This window comes from Podarcis muralis, chromosome 6, assembly GCF_964188315.1.
Source record: "Podarcis muralis chromosome 6, rPodMur119.hap1.1, whole genome shotgun sequence".
NCBI lineage: Eukaryota > Metazoa > Chordata > Lepidosauria > Squamata > Lacertidae > Podarcis > Podarcis muralis.
Genome location: NC_135660.1, coordinates 64,835,586 through 64,854,902, shown reverse-complemented (window position 1 = coordinate 64,854,902; position 19,317 = coordinate 64,835,586). Strand labels below are relative to the sequence as shown.

Here is a 19,317-nt window from a genome sequence, read left to right as displayed (position 1 = left end):
TCAGAGAATGTAATTAAATAAACATTGAATTTTGTTCCAGAAGTGACTCCTTATACTTTGAACTTCAGGGTAGGGAATGAGTAGGCACTGGGCAGCCTTCACAGAAATACAAACCTTGTTGCTGTCTTGACCATCACTACTACAAATAGTTGATTCTAGAGCTCTCTTAGGGATAACAAGGGGAGTTTTATCTATTAGCACATCTGCAAAATTGGTCACATTACCCACAACATCCAGGAACAGAGGGGCAGTGAAGAAAAAACTGTGACTTTCTATCTTTTTATAACAAAATAAAATTACATACTACAATAGCTCCTGGGCTTATTTGTCTGAACGTTGGCAGGCATATTACCCATGGGCACCTCACTCCAGTGTCCCCAGTCTTCAAGATCACCCCCCCCCAAAAAAAAACCCCACCCTAGGGTGATTTCTATTTCCCATTAAATATATCTTTCTGAAATTTGGCAGCTTTCATATTCTCAAAGGGATAAGCATACATGCATCAAATTCTGGGAGAAATGTTATAGCTAGAGGTTTTTACTTACTTTTCTTTTCTTTAAAATATACATTTTAAAGACTCCATGCACCCACCCACACCCTCTGATGGACTCATTTGAAATCTAGTTTAGTGCAAATGGTCAACAGTTGTTTCCTTTGAGTGCTTCAACAATACAACATAGAATTCTGGACATTTCAGTGTGCTTTGGTGAGCTTTGAAGAGTGATATTACACATTTTGAGGACCATCTGCAACAACGAACCTTCAACTCACTATGATTGAAAAGAAAATGAGGGAGAGGGATACCGACAGCTTCAAGATGGCAAACCAACCTGTTGCAGTAAAAGATATGAGGCTGCTGGATATAAACGTGGGACAGTTGCCAAACTGGTTAGCAATGCGAGATGACACCCCAGTTGGGCTTGTCATATGTGTCTGGGGAGGCTATAACAGATTTGTCAAGAACTACATTGATGTGAAGAAAAGATGATAACTGCCAACGTGGTCGTCAGCTACGTCTGGAGCTACGACCATATAAAGCATGAGTGCTGGAGGAAGTCTCACTGAAGCCTGATGGGCCGGAAGAATACAAGCTGCCATACTGTGACTCGTAGTGGGAGTTTGCTTCAACTGAATACAGATTGGTTCTAACCTTCTAGACACACCAGCAACTTCTGTGACCAATAATAAAATATTTACTTTCATAGGGTTGCCATATGTCCAGAATTTCCTGGACATAGCTGGGATTTGGCCATCAGAAATAGTGTTGGGTGGAAATTGCTGAGATGTATGGAAAATTCTGGAGGTATGGCAACCCATCTCGGGGCGGGGGAGCTCAACAACTTTCATGTCTGGATTTTCACTTTCTAAAGTATGGCAACTCTACTTTCAAAAGTGGGGGGGGGGGGCAGGAGAAAATGGAGGGTGGCTGAAAAAGACAAATACTGTATAACAAGCAAGCAAGGGCCAGCCAATAATTGATCTGTGTCATAGGCCATCACAACAGGTCTACTTTTAACTGTTACTCTAAGTGGGGTAACAATTGAAACCCATACAGTTCTAATTCTCCCCCAAAATACAACACAGTCTCAATCCTGACAGGCATTTTTCAGGACTAAAGATCACAAAAACCAGCTTCCTTAAGTCATTCTCCTGTCTTTCATTTTTCTAAATGAACAAGAATAGCACTGAAGTTTGCCTCTTATTTTGGTCCAAAGTGTTTTAAAAAATCTTACTAGAAGTTTATTCTCTTGCCCTTCGACTGATGACTCAGGTATTTGTTCAGAAATACACCTTAGGAGCCAACAAATTGTGATGACTACCTTTTCATTAAGAAGCTTAAGTATTCTATTTCTTTCATATAATTCTTTTTAAATTTTCTTTTCATTTCTTTACCACTATATTTTTTTCAGAAAAAAAATCTCAAAGCCATTTGCAACACATTAAGACATCAAACAAAACAATCCATAATAAAACATTACTGAAGAAAATCAAACAAAAAGTATACATTCAAAGCAATGTAATCAACAGGAAAACTGAAGCATTATCTTAAAGATTTCAAAACAAAACATCATATGAGGTATGAAAGATAATAGCAAAACAGATTGGAAGTCGAACGCCTTGCAACTCAAACATTTTGGCTCCCGAACGCCGCAAAAGTGAGTGTTCCAGTTTGCAAACATTCTTTGTAACCCGAATGTCCAACACGGACATTCCAATTGGAAGTCGCACCTTAGTTTCCGAACATTTTGGAAGTCGAAAGGACTTCTGGAACAGATCCTGTTCAACTTCCAAGGTACAACTGTCGTTTGTTTGGCAAAGGTCAGGTGATATCAGCGGACATTCCAATTTTCCATGTCTTATCCAAAAGTTTCAATGCTAAAAACAGCAATCAAGATTCATTGACACACTATAAAACAAAACTGTCATGAGTCAAGCACAACCCTGTCACTAGAGTTGCTTGTTCTTCATAAAGAAATTGCAATAGGAATTTGCGGGGGGCGGGGGGTTGTGTCAGTGAGAAATTCAAGGAGAGCTTAATTCAAGCCGTAGAAGACAATGGAGGCTTGTCAGGGCAAACTACTTCCAAGAGGGAATGTTCCAGGTCTAAGTGAGAATAATATGCCTGTAGACATATCTATATAGACTTATCTATTTCTTTTAACGATGTTTTCTTTGCATGGCATTAGAATTCATATTCCCTAGAGAGAACAAAACTGGCTTGAACCTGCACCTCTTTGGGAGCCAAGGCATTTGGATACATCACATTTCAAGCTAAATTCCTTGGAACATTCAAGTCATTTCTTAAAGATAAAGAGACTTTGTCAATTCATAAAGATGCACTTTAAAAGAGGGTTTATTGAACTGTAGTTTGCTTTCATCCATAGAGTGAGCTTAGATTCTCCCCACTTTTGCTTTGCATTTGAAAGCTATCAGCAACTATCATCTCCATTATATGCAAATTCAACAATAAACTACAGGTGTTATTCCAATCCTACTAATGATTCTAGCTGTTTACAATGGTTTTTAAGATAAATTATATATTTTCCCCATTCCTTATTAAAATTTTGGTCTTCCTGATTTCTGATTCTTCTGGTCATTTTTTGCCATTTGGCATAATCCATCAATGCAGCATTTGATTGGCAGCCTCTTTCTCCCATCACCATCCCAGCTTTGCAGCGAGTTCCGGCTTCGTGGCATGAGCCAGATTTAGGACCCAGGTGGGTCTGATCCAGCCCATGGGCTGTAGTTTGCCGACCCCTATTTTAAACATTTTTTTTCCAATTCGTTAGATATCATTTCCCAAAATTCTTTTACTATTTTACATGTCCACCACATATGATAAAAAGTGCCTTCGGTAACTGGAAATCTCAGGTGGGCAGAGTACAGTTGTGCCCATGTCCTGTTTGCAGGCTTCTGACAAGTATCTGGATGGCCACTGTGAGAACAGGATGCTAGAGTAGAAGGACCAGCAGCCTGGTCCAGCAAGCTCTTTTTATGTCCTTATATGCTAGCCAAGCAATCGTGATAATTGATATATTTCCCTGAAACTCATCAGGGCATCTTAGCCGGAGATCTCCGGCGGGCTAGGGACAAAGGTGAGAGCTGTTTCCTAGTTCTGCTGCATCTCTCAGCAGCGTTTGATACCATCGACCATAACATCCTTCTGGACCGTCTTGAGGGGCTGGGAGCTGGGGGCACTGTCATACAGTGGTTCCGCTCCTTCCTCCTGGGCCATGTTCAGAAAGTGGTGGTGGGGGATGAGTGTTCAGACCCCTGGGCTCTCACTTGTGGGGTGCCTCAGGGCTCTGTCCTCTCCCCCATGCTTTTCAACATTTACATGCAGCCACTGGGAGAGATCATCAGGAGGTTTGGGCTCGGTGTTCATCAGTATGCGGATGATACCCAGCTCTACCTCTCTTTTAAATCACAACCAGTGAAGGCGGTGAAGGTCCTGTGTGAGTGTCTGGAGGCGGTTGGAGGATGGATGGCGGCTAACAGATTGAGGTTGAATCCTGACAAGACAGAAGTACTGTTTTTGGGGGACAGGAGGCGGGCAGGTGTGGAGGATTCCCTGGTCCTGAATGGGGTAACTGTGCCCCTGAAGGACCAGGTGCGCAGCCTGGGAGTCATTTTGGACTCATAGCTGTCCATGGAGGCACAGGTCAAATCTGTATCCAGGGCAGCTGTTTACCAGCTCCATCTGGTACGTAGGCTGAGACCCTATCTGCCTGCAGACTGTCTCGCCAGAGTGGTGCATGCTCTGGTTATCTCCCGCTTGGACTACTGCAATGCGCTCTACGTGGGGCTACCTTTGAAGGTGACCCAGAAACTACAACTAATCCAGAATGCGGCAGCTAGACTGGTGACTGGGAGCGGCCGCCGAGACCATATAACACCGGTCTTGAAAGACCTACATTGGCTCCCAGTACGTTTCCGAGCACAATTCAAAGTGTTGGTGTTGACCTTTAAAGCCCTAAACGGCCTTGGTCCAGTATATCTGAAGGAGCGTCTCCTCCCCCATCGTTCTGCCCGGACACTGAGGTCCAGTTCCGAGGGCCTTCTGGCGGTTCCCTCACTGCGAGAGGCCAAGTTACAGGGAACCAGGCAGAGGGCCTTCTCGGTAGTGGCACCCGCCCTGTGGAACGCCCTCCCATCAGATGTCAAAGCGATAAACAACTACCTGACATTCAGAAGACATCTGAAGGCAGCCCTGTTCAGGGAAGTTTTTAATATGTTACATTTTAGTGTATTTTCCATCTTTGTTGGAAGCCGCCCAGAGTGGCTGGGGAAGCCCAGCCAGATGGGCGGGGTACAAATAAATTATTATTATTATTATTATTATTATTATTATTATTATTATTATTATTATTATAGCCAAATTATCAAAACTGAAATACAGCCTTTCTTTGACTCCAAACATAAATGTGAATGTGTTTCAGATGCCTTCCGACAACAGAATCTTTTGGCCCTTTCAGATCTTTTAGCAATGATCCTATGTCTCTGGATTACATGCTACGAGTCTTATGACACAGATTATTTCCCTTGTAATGTACAATAGCAGAGATAACTGTCAAGTAAAAGACATTCCTCAGGTTACAGGTAAGTAGTAGCTAAGGGGATGTTCACTGCCCATGCAGCTAATGATTACAAGGAAAAGGTCGTATGTGACTGGCGTCACTTATCTATCATATTTACCTTATGTTTCTGGTATAAAAGAGGAGCCAAGAATGTCCATCATCAAATTATTTGAACTTTTCAGCAGAGCAAGTGACTTTTGCGAAAGGTTAGTGTGACAACTTTATTTTATTTGTTTTAGAGCTGCATGGAGCCACATGTGGAGATGAATGCTTGTGTGAATTTTCAAGATGAACAAACTGAGAGGAACAAATTGAGAAATGTTATAACTTGTTTCCTCCTCCCCCCCCCCCAATCATCTTTAAAGTAATGTGAGAAAAGAATGAGAAGGGCTTCAGAATGGCATGTGCTCTGGATTCAGAATAACCTTAATAACAGCTTAGGATAGAATGTGATGTGTGTTTATGTATAGCTTGAGCATAGAAATCTATTCTAAGGTGTGTGTATTTATAAGTTGGATCTACAGGAAATAAGTCACTTTTTAGGTCCACTGAAATCAAAGCATGACTGAATAGCTTGGATTTCTGTACTGTGGCGAGACGTTTACTATTTTATGGCTTCATTGCCACAGGTATGGGCATCAGTATTAACTTGCAATTCTGTTTTGAGAACAAGCCATCTGTGCTGCCTCCTGTGGGCACAATTATTTAGTTGAATCTGGCCCTATAATTTTACTGTTTGTGTTACCATATTTAAATGTTTGCCCTGGGATCCTTTGGAGGAACACCAATTTATACATATTTTAAATAAATAAATGCAAAAGCCCATTCTCAGATCTGAGTATATTACAGGGACACAAGCATAGTGACTATACCAGTAGGTGCTATTTGCATTTCCCCCAATGTGTTTTTCATTCACAGGGCCTTTAAAAGGATTTCTGTACCCACTAGTATCATTCTTCTCAGTACTAATTGATTAATACAGAGCACCACTATTCACGAATCTATGCTCTTATTGTTACCTAGGAGCAGGATGTGGCCATTTATCATTTTTATATGCCTGTCCCAAGGACTTGCACATTCAAAAGAACAAGTGTGAAAAGAGAGAGCTGTGGATCCCGAAGCATTCACGAATACTGTAAGTTGCCTAGTGATAAGTAAAGGTAAAGGTACCCCTGCCCGTACGGGCCAGTCTTGACAGACTCTGGGGTTGTGCGCCCATCTCCCTCAAGAGGCCGGGGGCCAGCGCTGTCCAGAGACACTTCCGGGTCACGTGGCAAAGCTGCATCTGGCAAGCCAGCGCAGCACACGGAACACCGTTTACCTTCCCACTGGTAAGCGGTCCCTATTTATCTACTTGCACCCGGGGGTGCTTTCGAACTGCTAGGTTGGCAGGCGCTGGGACTGAGCGACGGGAGCGCATCCCGCCGCAGGGATTCGAACCACCGACCTTTTGATCGGCAAGCCCTAGGCGCTGAGGCTTTTACCCACAGCGCCACCCGCGTGCCTAGTGATAATTGTTCACAATTAATAGGATACATCATCATTGTCACACTTCTTCAAGTAAAAAAAACACACCAAAACCATCATTTTAAAGTCCCCTTCTACATTCATTCTATCTCCTAGAACAGGGATCAGCAAACTTTTTCAGCAGGGGGCCGGTGTCGGGATCTCCACTCGGCCAAGCTGATAAAGCTCATTTTCCTCCAGAATCGCCCCCGACGATAATTAACAACCTGAGCCTTTGATGAGGCCTCAGGCACATTCCCATCCAGCAGAGAATCAAAGCAGCATGCGGAAGTGATGAGATTTATGGCTACATGGCTAAAGAGTTTTATTTCTCGCTACGCAGACAGCAAAGAAAAATACATCCTTTCTCTATGAAAGCAGAGAGCAACTGAACAACAAAGGAAACAGGAAACCACTAACGTCACATCCGTCTCCCATCTCCTGTGAGACTTCCAACAGCCTGGACTGTCTCTGGAATGTAAACAGAGCCTTGTGACTCTAAGCACAAAACAGTGGCAAAACAGAAACTAACATCCAGTCCACTGTCCCTCAGACCTTGTGGGGGGCAAGACTATATTTTGAAGGGGTGGAAATGAACAATTTTTGCCTGCCCGCAAAGAGGCCTGAAGATGCTTCCCTTTACCTGTCCCAGTTGTCATCCAAATGGCCGCAGTTGGGCTTCTCCAGCAGCCAGGCACTGTGGTGGGGTAGGAGGCTGTGTTGGCCAGCGAAGACAGAAGCAGCAGCCGCGGTGGAGGAGCCACGGATGGAGGTAGGGGAACTGGGGCATTGCTGGAGTTTTTACCCACAACCTGCTGCTGCCGCTTCCCGAGAGGCACTGCGGCAAAGAAGACAGAGCCACACGCCAACCCGCAAGCGGCGGCCTCAGCCACCACAACAATCTGCCTGAATGCCATGGGAGGAATGAAGGAGGGAGGCAGGCAGGTAGCGGCGAAGAAAGCACGCGAGAAAGCGGCTTGGAAAAGGGGTGCCGAGAAGGAAGGAAGGGCAGACTGAGGCAGAGGGAGGAGGAGCAGGAGAAAAATGCAGCAGCAGCCAGTGTCACACAGCACCGCCTTGCTGAAGTGGGCAGGCAGGCAAGCTGACTCCTGCCATCGACGGCGCCTGGTGTGGGACAAGATTGCTCCGTCCCTGAGGAGAAAAGCACCACCATGTGAGGGAGAGGGAGGGAGAGGGAAAAAGGCTACAAACACATGTGCTGGCGATCCATGGGGTGATTCCCAGACCATCTGCAGGCTGGATCTAGAAGGCAATTGGGCCTGATTCAGCCCACGGACCTTAGTTTGACGACCCATGTCCTAGGACATTCAAACCAATTACCAACTATCCATCTCATGAGCAAGTTGAAAACCTGGCCAGAGTGTACAAGGATCTGCCTTTAAAAATCAAAGGATATTAAATAAATTCCTGACAGATGTACCCTGCTTTCCCCTGTCTTCTTTAACTCATGCTTCTCCCCATCCCTGGCTCTAGTCTAGTTTATTTATCTACCCAGTCCAACTAGAAAAGGAAGATATCACTTCAGAAATCCAGATAAGATGCGTTACAATATAAATCCTTCAAGGAGGGGCTAAAATCCCACTCACATCTTCTCCCTTGAAGAATGAACTTATCATCCACCTACAGAAGGTGACAGAAGATGGCTATATTCTGAGCATAAACAGAATACCATCTGGCATTGAGAGTCAGCGGAATTGAGGTATGATTAATTTGTATGCTGTGGAATATGGGAAACGTCAGTTGTAATGTAAAAAGTGAATTCAATGCACCTTCTTCAGCCACATTGCAAGTCTGCAGTCACAACTGAATTGATAAACAAGCATGCCAGCAAATCTAATGCTGGTTGAAACCAAATACAGTGGTGCCTCGCAAGACGAAATTAATTCGTTCCGCGAGTTTTGTCGTCTTGCGATTTTTTTCGTCTTGCAAAGCACGGTGTCGGGAAAGTTTTGGAAAAGCTTCAAAAATCACCAAAGTCTTTAAAAACCTCAACAAAGGCTACCACACTGCGTTCTATGAGTTGCTCCTTGAAGTCAAGTCGCAACTGTATTAATGGTGTTAAGAAAAAGGAAACAAACTTGCAAGACGTTTCCGTCTTGCGAAGCAAGCCCATAGGGAAAATCGTCTTGCGAAGCAGCTCAAAAAACAAAAAACCCTTTCATCTAGCGAGTTTTTTGTCTTGTGAGGCATTCGTCTTGCGAGGTACCACTGTACCTTTGGCACTTTCTAGGGCAATGCCAACACTTGACACTCTTGGGCAATTACTAGGCAAGGCCTTCCAATGCTTACACCTGACCTGATCAATATTGATTTGATCCACCCTTAAAATTTCCCACAGTAATCTAAATATATTGTTACCGCCAAGGATGCAAATCTCTATAGCAAGCTTCCTACTAAATTCCTGACTCCCTCCTTAATCTTGATGAGAAGCAAGAGTTATACTAGCAACTTTGATATAAGTGGGTGCTTGATGCGAGCAAGGTTTGATCAGGTTGGAAACACCAGCCTATTTAAAATTGATTTTTCCTCCATTCTGCTGCAAGGCATTCCAGGAAATGTAAATAGCCACCCACTGCTGCTCACCCCACCAATCTAGTAGGGTGTGTAACAAAGGACACTCCATTTTCTTTCCACCCACTCCATTTTCTTTCCACCCACTCCCTTCTCTCTCCTACTCTTATTTCTGCCTTCTCACCTCCTCTCTCAATCACTAAGAAAAGCTAGCGTGACATTTGCTTGAGACATCCAGCTGCGTGGTGCATTGTTAAGCTTTCCCAAGGAGAAAACAGAGAAGGGAGTTGATGGGAAAGTGCAAGACTTGATGGCCTTCAACCAGGATTTTATTGGTTGGCATCCTTATCTGTCAGCTGAATTGTGAAGATGAGCTCCAGGTGTTGTGAACATGCCGTGAACTGCCAAATTGGGGCATATTTAAATGCCCAGATGAAGTTCACCATGGTGGGTTGCATAACAGAGATGAAATGAAACCCTAAATGCAATTCTAACTTCACCGTGTTCTTGAGAGTGCTGGAATAATCACTTTTCTCTGAAGGGAGGTCAGCTGGCCAGTTCAATACATGATCCTGGGTGGGAGGACTTGTCACATAAATCCAAAATGCACTGCACTTTCAAACTGCAAAACATTTTATATCAATAAGTACTCTTTCCATATGCAAAATCAAAAGGCACACTCCTGTCAAATTGAAGTGTTTCAGGCTGCACCCTAATCCCTCTTATCTGGGAGTAAATCACGCTGAACTGAGTGGGACTTTCTTCTGAGGAGACATGGTTCGAATCGCACCATAAAGCTTCATTTCTTTAAGTGCAAGAGTCTGGATAGCCCAGAATTTTTAGTTTTACTTCAGTTCCGAATGAAATACTGATTTGCTGCCTGCTTCAAAATGAAGAATGTATTTCAATGCCTCATCAAGGAGGAAGACTTGAAATATGAGGCAGATTTCATAATGACATTTGATGCTTGTTTTAAGGATGTGTTAGTGATGAAACCCACATTTTATTACATTAATTTGAATACTGTTACACACCCATGTTGTGGTAGGAGGGAGTGGAGTTATTACATATATTTTGAAATAAAATTCTCAAAATCTGAAGGATTTTGGTTGAGATCCCCCTGTCTGTAGAGTACACCAGCAGTGGTGTAGAAACGGGGTAGATTAAAACCACCCTCCCAGGAATGGTGTTGCTGTAATTGCTGAGTTAAACCAGGACAAAGCAGTGGTGAAATCCACTTGGCTTGGTGATGGCAGTATCCCAGCAACTGCATGTGCACCTACAGGCTGCCACTAACCCACATTTCCCCAAGCTTGCTGCCTCCTTAGCTCGCTCCATTTCCACTGCAGTGCTACTGCTTCAAAGGGACGGGTGCTACTTCACCCCTTCATTATGCTTCTCCTAGACTACAAATAGTTCTAGCTGTAGCATATTATTACAACATGTTATGCTTAATGACTAAGAAAAGCATTCTGTTCCTTCTCTAGTTTTGAAACCTGTGGTGTTTCACCAGATTGTTTTGTTGGGAGATGGAAGCAACTGGGTCACTCATTTTGCCCACGACAGTCTGGGCTTCATCGTTGTGGATGCTAGCTATGATGCTTGGATTGGAAACAGCAGAGGAAGCACACAGTCCACAAGGCACCAAAATCTGACTGTCAGACACAAAAAATTTGGGGCTTTCAGGTGTGTGTGTGTGTGTGTGTGTGTGTGTGTGTGTGTGTGTTTAAAGCATAGTTACCCAACTTTTGAGATAGAAAGGTTCTCAGAGTAGCTTATAGGTCAATTAAAAAAATAATCCAGCCAGTCTATGACATCTGTCAAAATATCACCAGCACCACAATTTGTGGGTGCAGAAGTACACCTTTTATCTGTATAGGCTGAAGGTGGCTATTATTTATTATTTTTATTTATTAGTTTTATATACCACCCTTCATCATAATCTTACGGAGGTTCGCTATGTTTTCCCAGGAATAAAGACCCGTTGAACTTCTTCCAAGTTGATAGTTAAAAGATTTCACATCTGATGGAAAGCGGTAATGCTACCAAATCTTGTTAATTACATAATTCAGAATGTGAATTTGGTACTTCTGAATGTGAGACCTGATAGTTCTCACCTGGCTTGGATTGTAATCTGAGCCACAGGAGAGCTCCTTTCTGCCACTCACCTCCATATACGACAACTGCTGTTGCACCTGGTATATGCCTGTGTATGTGGAGGAGGGAGGGGCAAACAGGAGGAATCTCTCTGTGAGGGGACCACCATCTTCCCATCTGTGACAACACACCTGTCTCTCTAAAGATGGCTTTCTGGGAGAACATTGCACCCCATCTGGCCACTGACTCAAGCTCTCAGCTGCTTAATTTGTGAGTGATAGATGATAGATGATAGATAGATAGATGATAGATAGATCAAAAACAGATTCTGCCACTGTGCCTCAAAAATTTCACTTGCTTACATAAACCCCATAAATTTCTAAATCTACTTTTGTACCCACCATCAAGAAAGCCCTCTCTCGGGTCATTTATGAGGCAAATACAAGAATGATCTTTAACTACATCTCTAAAAGTATATGTTTACCCAAGCTTTCCTGGACCCCGACTCTTAGTTTTTGCTATTTTTTTGTTTTTGTTTAAGACACTAAACAACTATAAATTCAATAATAAAAAGACACTACTCAGTTTTATTTGGGATATAAAGCAGTGGCATAGCATAGGGGGCCAGGGAGGCATGGCCCTGGGTGCAGACTCTTGGGGGGGCATGAACCAGGAATGCCCCGCCCCCAGTAGAGATCCCCACACCCTGCCTGGCTCTGGCAGCGTGGGCTTGGTGAGAGTGGACAGTGAACAGCACACTCTGCACCCTGCCCTGTGGCAGCAATAGTTGAGCAAGCATGTTCCATCTATGCCTGACATGTGCACATGCACACACACATGCCCTGGGTGGCAATGAACAGCTCTACGCCCGATATACAGTTTTGTATGTTGCCACTTTGTATGTTGTGATCATTCTGTGTGCTTGATTTTTTCCCCATTTTAGTTTTGATGAGATGGCCAAATATGATCTTCTAGCTATGCTCAACTTCATTCTGAATAAAACTGGACAACAGCAGTTGTATTATGTTGGCCATTCGCAGGGTGCTGCAGCTGGTATGTTACTTGGGTTAAGGACTCATATATAACAAAGCCATTTTTGTGACCCTTATCAATATGCACTTTGCAGGGCTTTGAATAAGTTTTACATGTAAAATAAATAAATGACCTGTGTGTTGAACTAATAAACGCAGATTAGTGTGCTGGACAACCCTCTCCCCCCCCCCCCCCAAAAAAGGAGAGAGTAAGTTTTGAGGATTATGTTGGACAGTCAACAAAGGCGCTTTAGATATTTGGGTGGGGGTAATAAAAAAGGCTATTAATTTGAAAAACCTTAAGCTAATAGTGGGAGCAAAGAGGACTTTTATAAGATATGGTTTTTTGTTTTTGTTTTTTTTTAGAAATAAAAAGTTTCCAGAATGATAAGATTCTATGCAGTGCTCACTTATTCATGAAACTATTGGAGAGCCTAATCTGGTGTCGACATGATGCATAATAAGAAAAGAAAGCTGATAGTGAGTATCAAGGAGGAAGATGGCATTTCAGAGAAAGTGTGTTGTGTAGCAAATGTGCCTGCCAGCAAGCTGAACTAGTTATAAGGAAAGTAGCCAATATTTAGGCTGCAATCTTATACATTCTTACCTAAGAGCAGGTCATGCTGAACTCAAAAGAGCAACAGCAGGAAAAAAAATCCTTGGAAGCTGAATCTGCTGCCTCTGTGAGTTCTGCCATCTGAGGCAGCAGGTCATCTTACCTCATGGCTTGGCCAAACCGCCTCACTTTTGCCAGTCTGGGTTCACTCGAGGTGAACCCCATCTCAACTGTGGGCAGCTGCGGCTGACTCCACCCAATCCAGCCAAATCCCAGGTCAATCTGAATCGGTTCAGGCATAGGCAAACTCGGCCCTCCAGATGTTTTGGGACTACAACTCCCATCATCCCTGACCACTGGTCCTGTTAGCTAAGGATGATGGGAATTGTAGTCCCAAAACATCTGGAGGGCCGAGTTTGCCTATGCCTGGTTCAGGATCTAGGATTCACCCTAGTTTATAGGCAGATGAGACTTCTGTTCTATACCACTGACTTTCTTTAACCTCTATTTGCCATTGACTTTGTTTCTTTGATTTCTCTCAGCCTTTATATAATTTTTGACAATGCTAGAGTTGGTTCAAAAGATCAAAATGATTTTTGCCTTAGCTCCTGTGACTAAAATTAAGTATTCCAAAAGCCCTGCAATAAAATTGCTTCGCCTTCCAGAAAGACTCCTCACAGTATGTCTTGTCTCTTCTTTCCAGTACCTGCTCATCCCCTGGATCATAAATCAAGCTTGCTAATCTCTGTGAGCTGTACAGAGTACAGATGTAGACATCTGGCTGGCTGTGACACAGGGCACTTAAAGGTTACTGAGATACTGTAGGGGAAAGTACTCTATGTAAAGGACTGTGATCTGCTTCATTAGTATGGCAACAGAACTTGGAGAAGACATTAATAAGCCAAAGGTCAATTATTTCAACAGACCATTCTTGCTGTATTTTACAGGGTATACTTGGCAAAAGGCAATTTCTTGCCTGGAATGGGTAGTTAGTACCTTCTGTAGCTGGAGACTCTTTAATAGCACTTGTGGAAATGTCTTCTTCTTTTTCAGTGGTTATAGCACAGAAAATATAAATATGGCAAGTGCCATCCAAAGAGTTGATAACAAGATTTAAGACTGTAGTTCTGGCATGTCTTTTTATTATTCTTTCTCATATGAAAAGGAAAAAATAGCCAATTTTTTTCATATACATTTTTCATGTATATGAAGAAGTTTAAGAAATTAAGAAAGATCATGTACACGGGCAAAACTCAGTCATTCCACTTGCTTCCTTGTTCACCTGCAAAACTGTTTTTTGTGAATTCTAATAGATTATAACCAAATCTGTGCCTTCAAGACTCATCTACAGCCCAGAACTAATGTTTTTCACTATTCCAGGATGTTTCAACACAGTTTGTGGCTGAAAGGTATATGCAATTAAATTGCATTCTGAGACAAAATGCAATTAGAAATATGTATTTTTTTAGAGGAAAGTTCGGATTTAAATGCAAATTATGGTGAGGGTTTTGGAAAAAGTGACAGAATAATTCAGAAACAGCAAGGAGGGGATCTACAGTATGCCTGAAAATGCAGGAAAGTCTCTGAAAGTCTAACTACTGTTTCATTCAGTTCTTCATCAGACAATTAGTTCAACAAACACTCGTAAGTAGAAAGATGTGTAATTTCTTCATTAACCAATCTTTTTTCGAATTGATATAGTATACATGAGAATGAAAAATACTCTGGAACAGTGCTCATAAGATTATGTAGTCACTGCTAATTGACTGATGAAGAACTGAACGAAACAGTAGTTGCTATCTGGAAACACTGTTCAGCAGAGTTCAGAGTTGGACATCAGAATTGAACATTTGCCGATTATACAAATCTTTACAAGCTTGATCTCCGCCGAGTAAAGTCTGGCACCGTGACTTATTCAAGGACTTTCAGAGACTTCAGTTTGATAGTTTTGATGTTTTGCATTATTCCATAAAGTTTTCTATACTGTAATTGTTTCTGGCCATTGTGTTGCTTTTGATACTTTTAATGGACTGCAGACTATTTTTTAATAGTCTTTTAACAGGCAGATTTTTAATAGAGTGCATGAAAGTGCTTAATGGAAAAACAATCAACAATATCCAGAAACGGCTAAGCAATTCTGAGCTCTAACTTGAGAGTCAAAGGATCCTTCTCCAAACAAATTCAGGTTGACAAATACTGTCTTACTTATTTGATTTAGATAAAAATATATTATGCAAATCAAGTTTCCTTTGCGCAAGCTGCCTTTATAGCTCCAACTTGCAAATCCAGGTAAGACTTTCACACTGCAAATCTATGCATGTCTGCTCAGAAGTTCAATGGGAATTACTCTCAGACAAGTGTATCTAGAGCTGTAGTCATATTGAAAGTAGTGCGAATGTCAATTAAGTATACTTATTTATTTATCTGGACAATTTATATGCCACTTATAGTTAAACAAAGCTCTAAGTGATCTACACCTTAAATAAACAGCAAATTTAAAAAGTGTCAGAGAATTTTGGCATTCTATAAAACATTCAGCATCTTGTTTAGCCTTCAATCTAGCAATGCTTTATTTCATTCATTGTCTTTGCTACTAGGCTTCCCACTGTGGACTATTCAAGGGTTTTGTCTGGGAAGATGAGACCAAGAATAAGGAAAAACACAATCAGGTAGGGCAATTCACAATTATTGAAAAGGAAAACCTTTGGAGCAGAAAAGTAAGGAGAAAAGAAGGTTGGGCGGGATCTACGTACACAACTACCAACAGGAATTGTAATAGAGATTCCTCTTGGCATTAAGAAGAATGGATTCACATGGTGTAATTCCATATAACCGGTTTTTAATACCAAAGGAGACTCCCTCCCATTAACTCATCTCCAGTAACTGAAAACTGGAAAGCACTTGAAGCAGGAAAGTGCTTCTTATTGACCTGATAACTAATATCATGCAGTAGCAACTAAGGGAGCAGAAATAATGGCATGTTTGACACAAAGATCCATGAATGTAACACATAATTCGGCCATGGGATAATGGGTGTGAAGTGCTTTTGACTTGCAAAAGATATTGTGGAAGTGCTAAGTGTTCTTACAATATGCCTTCTTTAAAACTGGTGAGATATTAAAGATGAAGAACAGCCATAAAGTTTGGCCAGAGAAATGCCATCTAAGTGATGGAACAATACTTCATAATAAAGAAACAGAAGCTTTCTGACTGTTAAGTACATAGTAGGTAAAATCATCCAGTTTATGAAATGAAGTACATGGGCAGTAACACAGTAAAGAACATTTGACAACCAAAATACTGCCGGCAGGAAAGTTTAGAAAATTGAAGAGATGTGGCATGGGCAGGAAGAAGTGTGGGTGTGTGGGTGTTGCACAATAGCTAGTGAGTCATTTTTTTGCAGAGTAACAGGAGCAATCAACCTGAGTAGGGAGAACATTTCAGCACAGGTAGATTTTGAAGTCAACCATCCGTAGTGCATTCCCAGCTCTACCAATCATTTCCCAAAAATATCGATCCAAGGGGAACTTTACAGTATGTATTATGTATTTTATTTTATTTTTTTTAATTCCTTATCTACTAATCTGTAGGTCCCTTAGGGTAGGGTGGGAGAAAGACCCTGAGTTGTGAGCCTGTAATGGGTACAGAAATGGTTGCTTTAGGAACTGAACAGTCTGCAGGTAAAGGAGCTTAGGGAATGGAAACTGAAGTGCAGAGATGGGAAAGGAATTAAATTCCATATCATTAGAAGAGTGAGCTTCACATAGTGCAGGCTGGGCATCGCTGGAAGGAAGGAAGAGACAAGAAGCTCTGTGATGAGAAATTACTTGGTAAAGATGAATTATTGGTAAGGTTGGACAATGCTGTGAGTGCTAACATTGATTCAAACAAAGAGATAAAGGGCAGCAGCAGTCAGTCCAAACCTTGACACTACCCACCCCAGCTCTTTTCCTGGCAACGTGTAGTAACACTGGTAACTCCATGTCTCCAACCCACCACACCATCCATCACTGAGAATGATTAGAATTCAGAGGGAAGAGAATACGTCTCATAATCATTTCTATACCCAAAGATGAAAAACATCAGGCAATGATTCAACAGGTTTCTTTCTATTTCATTCACAGCCAATTAGCAGTGACTACATAATCGCATGAGCACTGTTCCAGAGTTTTTTTCATTCTCAATTCGAAAAAAGATTGGTTAATGAAGAACTTACACATATTTCTACTTGATGTTTTGCAATATTCCATAAAGTTTTCTGTACTGTAATTGTTTCTGGCCATCGTGTTGCTTTCGATATTGCTGAGTCATATTTTGCAACACAGGGGTTTGTTTGTTTGTCCATTAAAAGTATGCAGGAAAGAACTACTAAATGTGTTTTCTGAACTACTTCACCAATTTTGGCAACAACAAAATTTTGACACAGAACAGAGTGTGGTCTGCTATGAAAGGAATAGTTCTTTTAGGGTCTCTTGTTAGACAAGACACCACTTTCTGTCACTGAAATGGGATGACAGAGAGGAGCCAGTTCATTCACCTTCCTCCACCTTCTAGTTTACCCCTCCTTTATATAAAGAAGAAGAAGAAGAGTTTGGATTTGATATCCCGCCTTTCACTCCCTTTAAGGAGTCTCAAAGCAGCTAACATTCTCCTTTCCCTTCCTCCCCCACAACAAACACTCTGTGGGGTGAATGGGGCTGAGAGACTTCAAAGAAGTGTGACTGGCCCAAGGTCACCCAGCAGCTGCATGTGGAGGAGCCGGGAAGCGAACCCGGTTCCCCAGATTACGAGACTACCGCTCTTAACCACTACACCACACTGGCTCTAAAGTGGAAGATATGTCTGTGCCAACTGCAGTTTGGTCTGGAGGAAAAAACCTGCTCTCAGACCTGACAGCCAAACCAAGAACCTTGTTTCTCCCCAATTCATTCCTGGGTGGTCTCATCTGGATTTTGTCTGGGGTTGGGATCCACATCAATGGATGTATAATGAAATCTTCAATCTGATGAAGCAACATGCTCAACCCAGTGCCCAAATGTGTCAGCATTGACTCAATTTATTTTTGAGTCATCGCAAACAAATCTGCTACCAGGTGTCCTCAATTCCTCCGCAGAATTAATTATTATTGAATAATGAGCATGAATCTAAAGCCACATGCTTTACAGAATAGCTCCCTCAGCATTCTGAAAAGGCCGCACTGATTTGCGTCACTTCTGTGAAGGTTCTTGTCGAGCCTGGCAGATCTCAAGCCTGCTAGTGAGGGGTGGGGGGGTGGGGATGGGGCAGGGAGAACAGGTCAATTCTAGGAAGTACAGAAAGGGATCTCCGAAGCCTCTCGACTGCTGTATGTGCTGTAGAGGGAAAAGAGGGGCAGATGGGGCTCACCAGCCTGAGCCCCATCTGCCCCCCATCTAGGAGAAGGAAAACTCTGGTCCTAAAGCTCTGCTGCCTTGCAAGATTTCTTTGGGAGAAGAAAAGGCTAAGGAGCAAACCCTACACAAGAGTGGAGTCCCTAAGGCGATTGGATGGCACCTTCTACGCTTCCATCTGGCAACACCTGCAGCCAAGTTGGTGTCTGATGGGTTGGGTTGCTCTGCTTTCCTTTGGACCACATCCGTGAGAGACTGAGAGTTGCGTCTTGTGGTCTGGGCAGCCCAGGGCTTCCACACACACTCCCCAGGCCTGCGCCTTACTTCGGTGCTGCTAACGCAGCGGCTTGACTTAACCCCCGGAGGCAGATGGATGCCAACACAGAGCGGAAGAGATAGTTTACGTCATTCAACAGTTTCAAGTGATATTAGCATCGTGAGGTGCAAAGGGGAGAGGCAGCCTTTCCATTTGCTTCGCTTTGTCCTGCTTGCCGGCTGCGATCAAACGCATGTTGTATTTTTAGACGGACATCATGAAATCCACTTAAGGCTCTCTCAGCCATGTATCGACATTCTCACGCAGTCTCTGTGGGCTGTACCGAACTCTTTACAAACAGTTATGAAGGAGGTAATAATGAGTCGCTAGCTGGGATTTGAAGAACTGCTTTTGGTCTCTTCAAAAGGCTGCGATGATAGCGGGGGTGGCGTGGCCCCGGCCGCAATTTTGTGGTGGCGTCACAGCAGGCTCCTTCAACTGAGCCGGGCTCCGCGCCAGAAGGAGCGTGCCTGGTTGCAGCTCCGCTCCCGAGTCACGCCCAATCCGGCAAACGGGAGAGTGGGCGGCGACGCTGCCCGGCGTAAGAGAGTAACCCTCCGATGTACCTTCTGGAGGACTGCTATTCATCCAGAGCTTTTAGCACACTCCCGTTTTATAAACGCTTCTGCGAAGCTCAGTCGGGTCTCTGCACTTCTTTTGAGAGAGGACGACAAACTCGCCTAATAACTTAAGCTGTCCAAATAACGTTAGCAATTGCACTTTAGGAACTCTAGCCCAAAATAAAAAATTGCAACTGTAACAAAGAAGGGTGAGAATCCTGCTTTAGGTGAGTAGTCTGTTTGTATATATAGATTTCCTTCCATGGGGGGGG

General features: G+C 42.9%; 1 pseudogene; it reads left to right on the top strand.

The window, feature by feature from the left end:
• The first annotated feature begins 772 nt into the window (after nt 1-772).
• On the top strand, nt 773-17,850 carry LOC114596805 (putative lysosomal acid lipase/cholesteryl ester hydrolase; annotated as a pseudogene).
• Nucleotides 17,851-19,317: the final 1,467 nt, after the last annotated feature.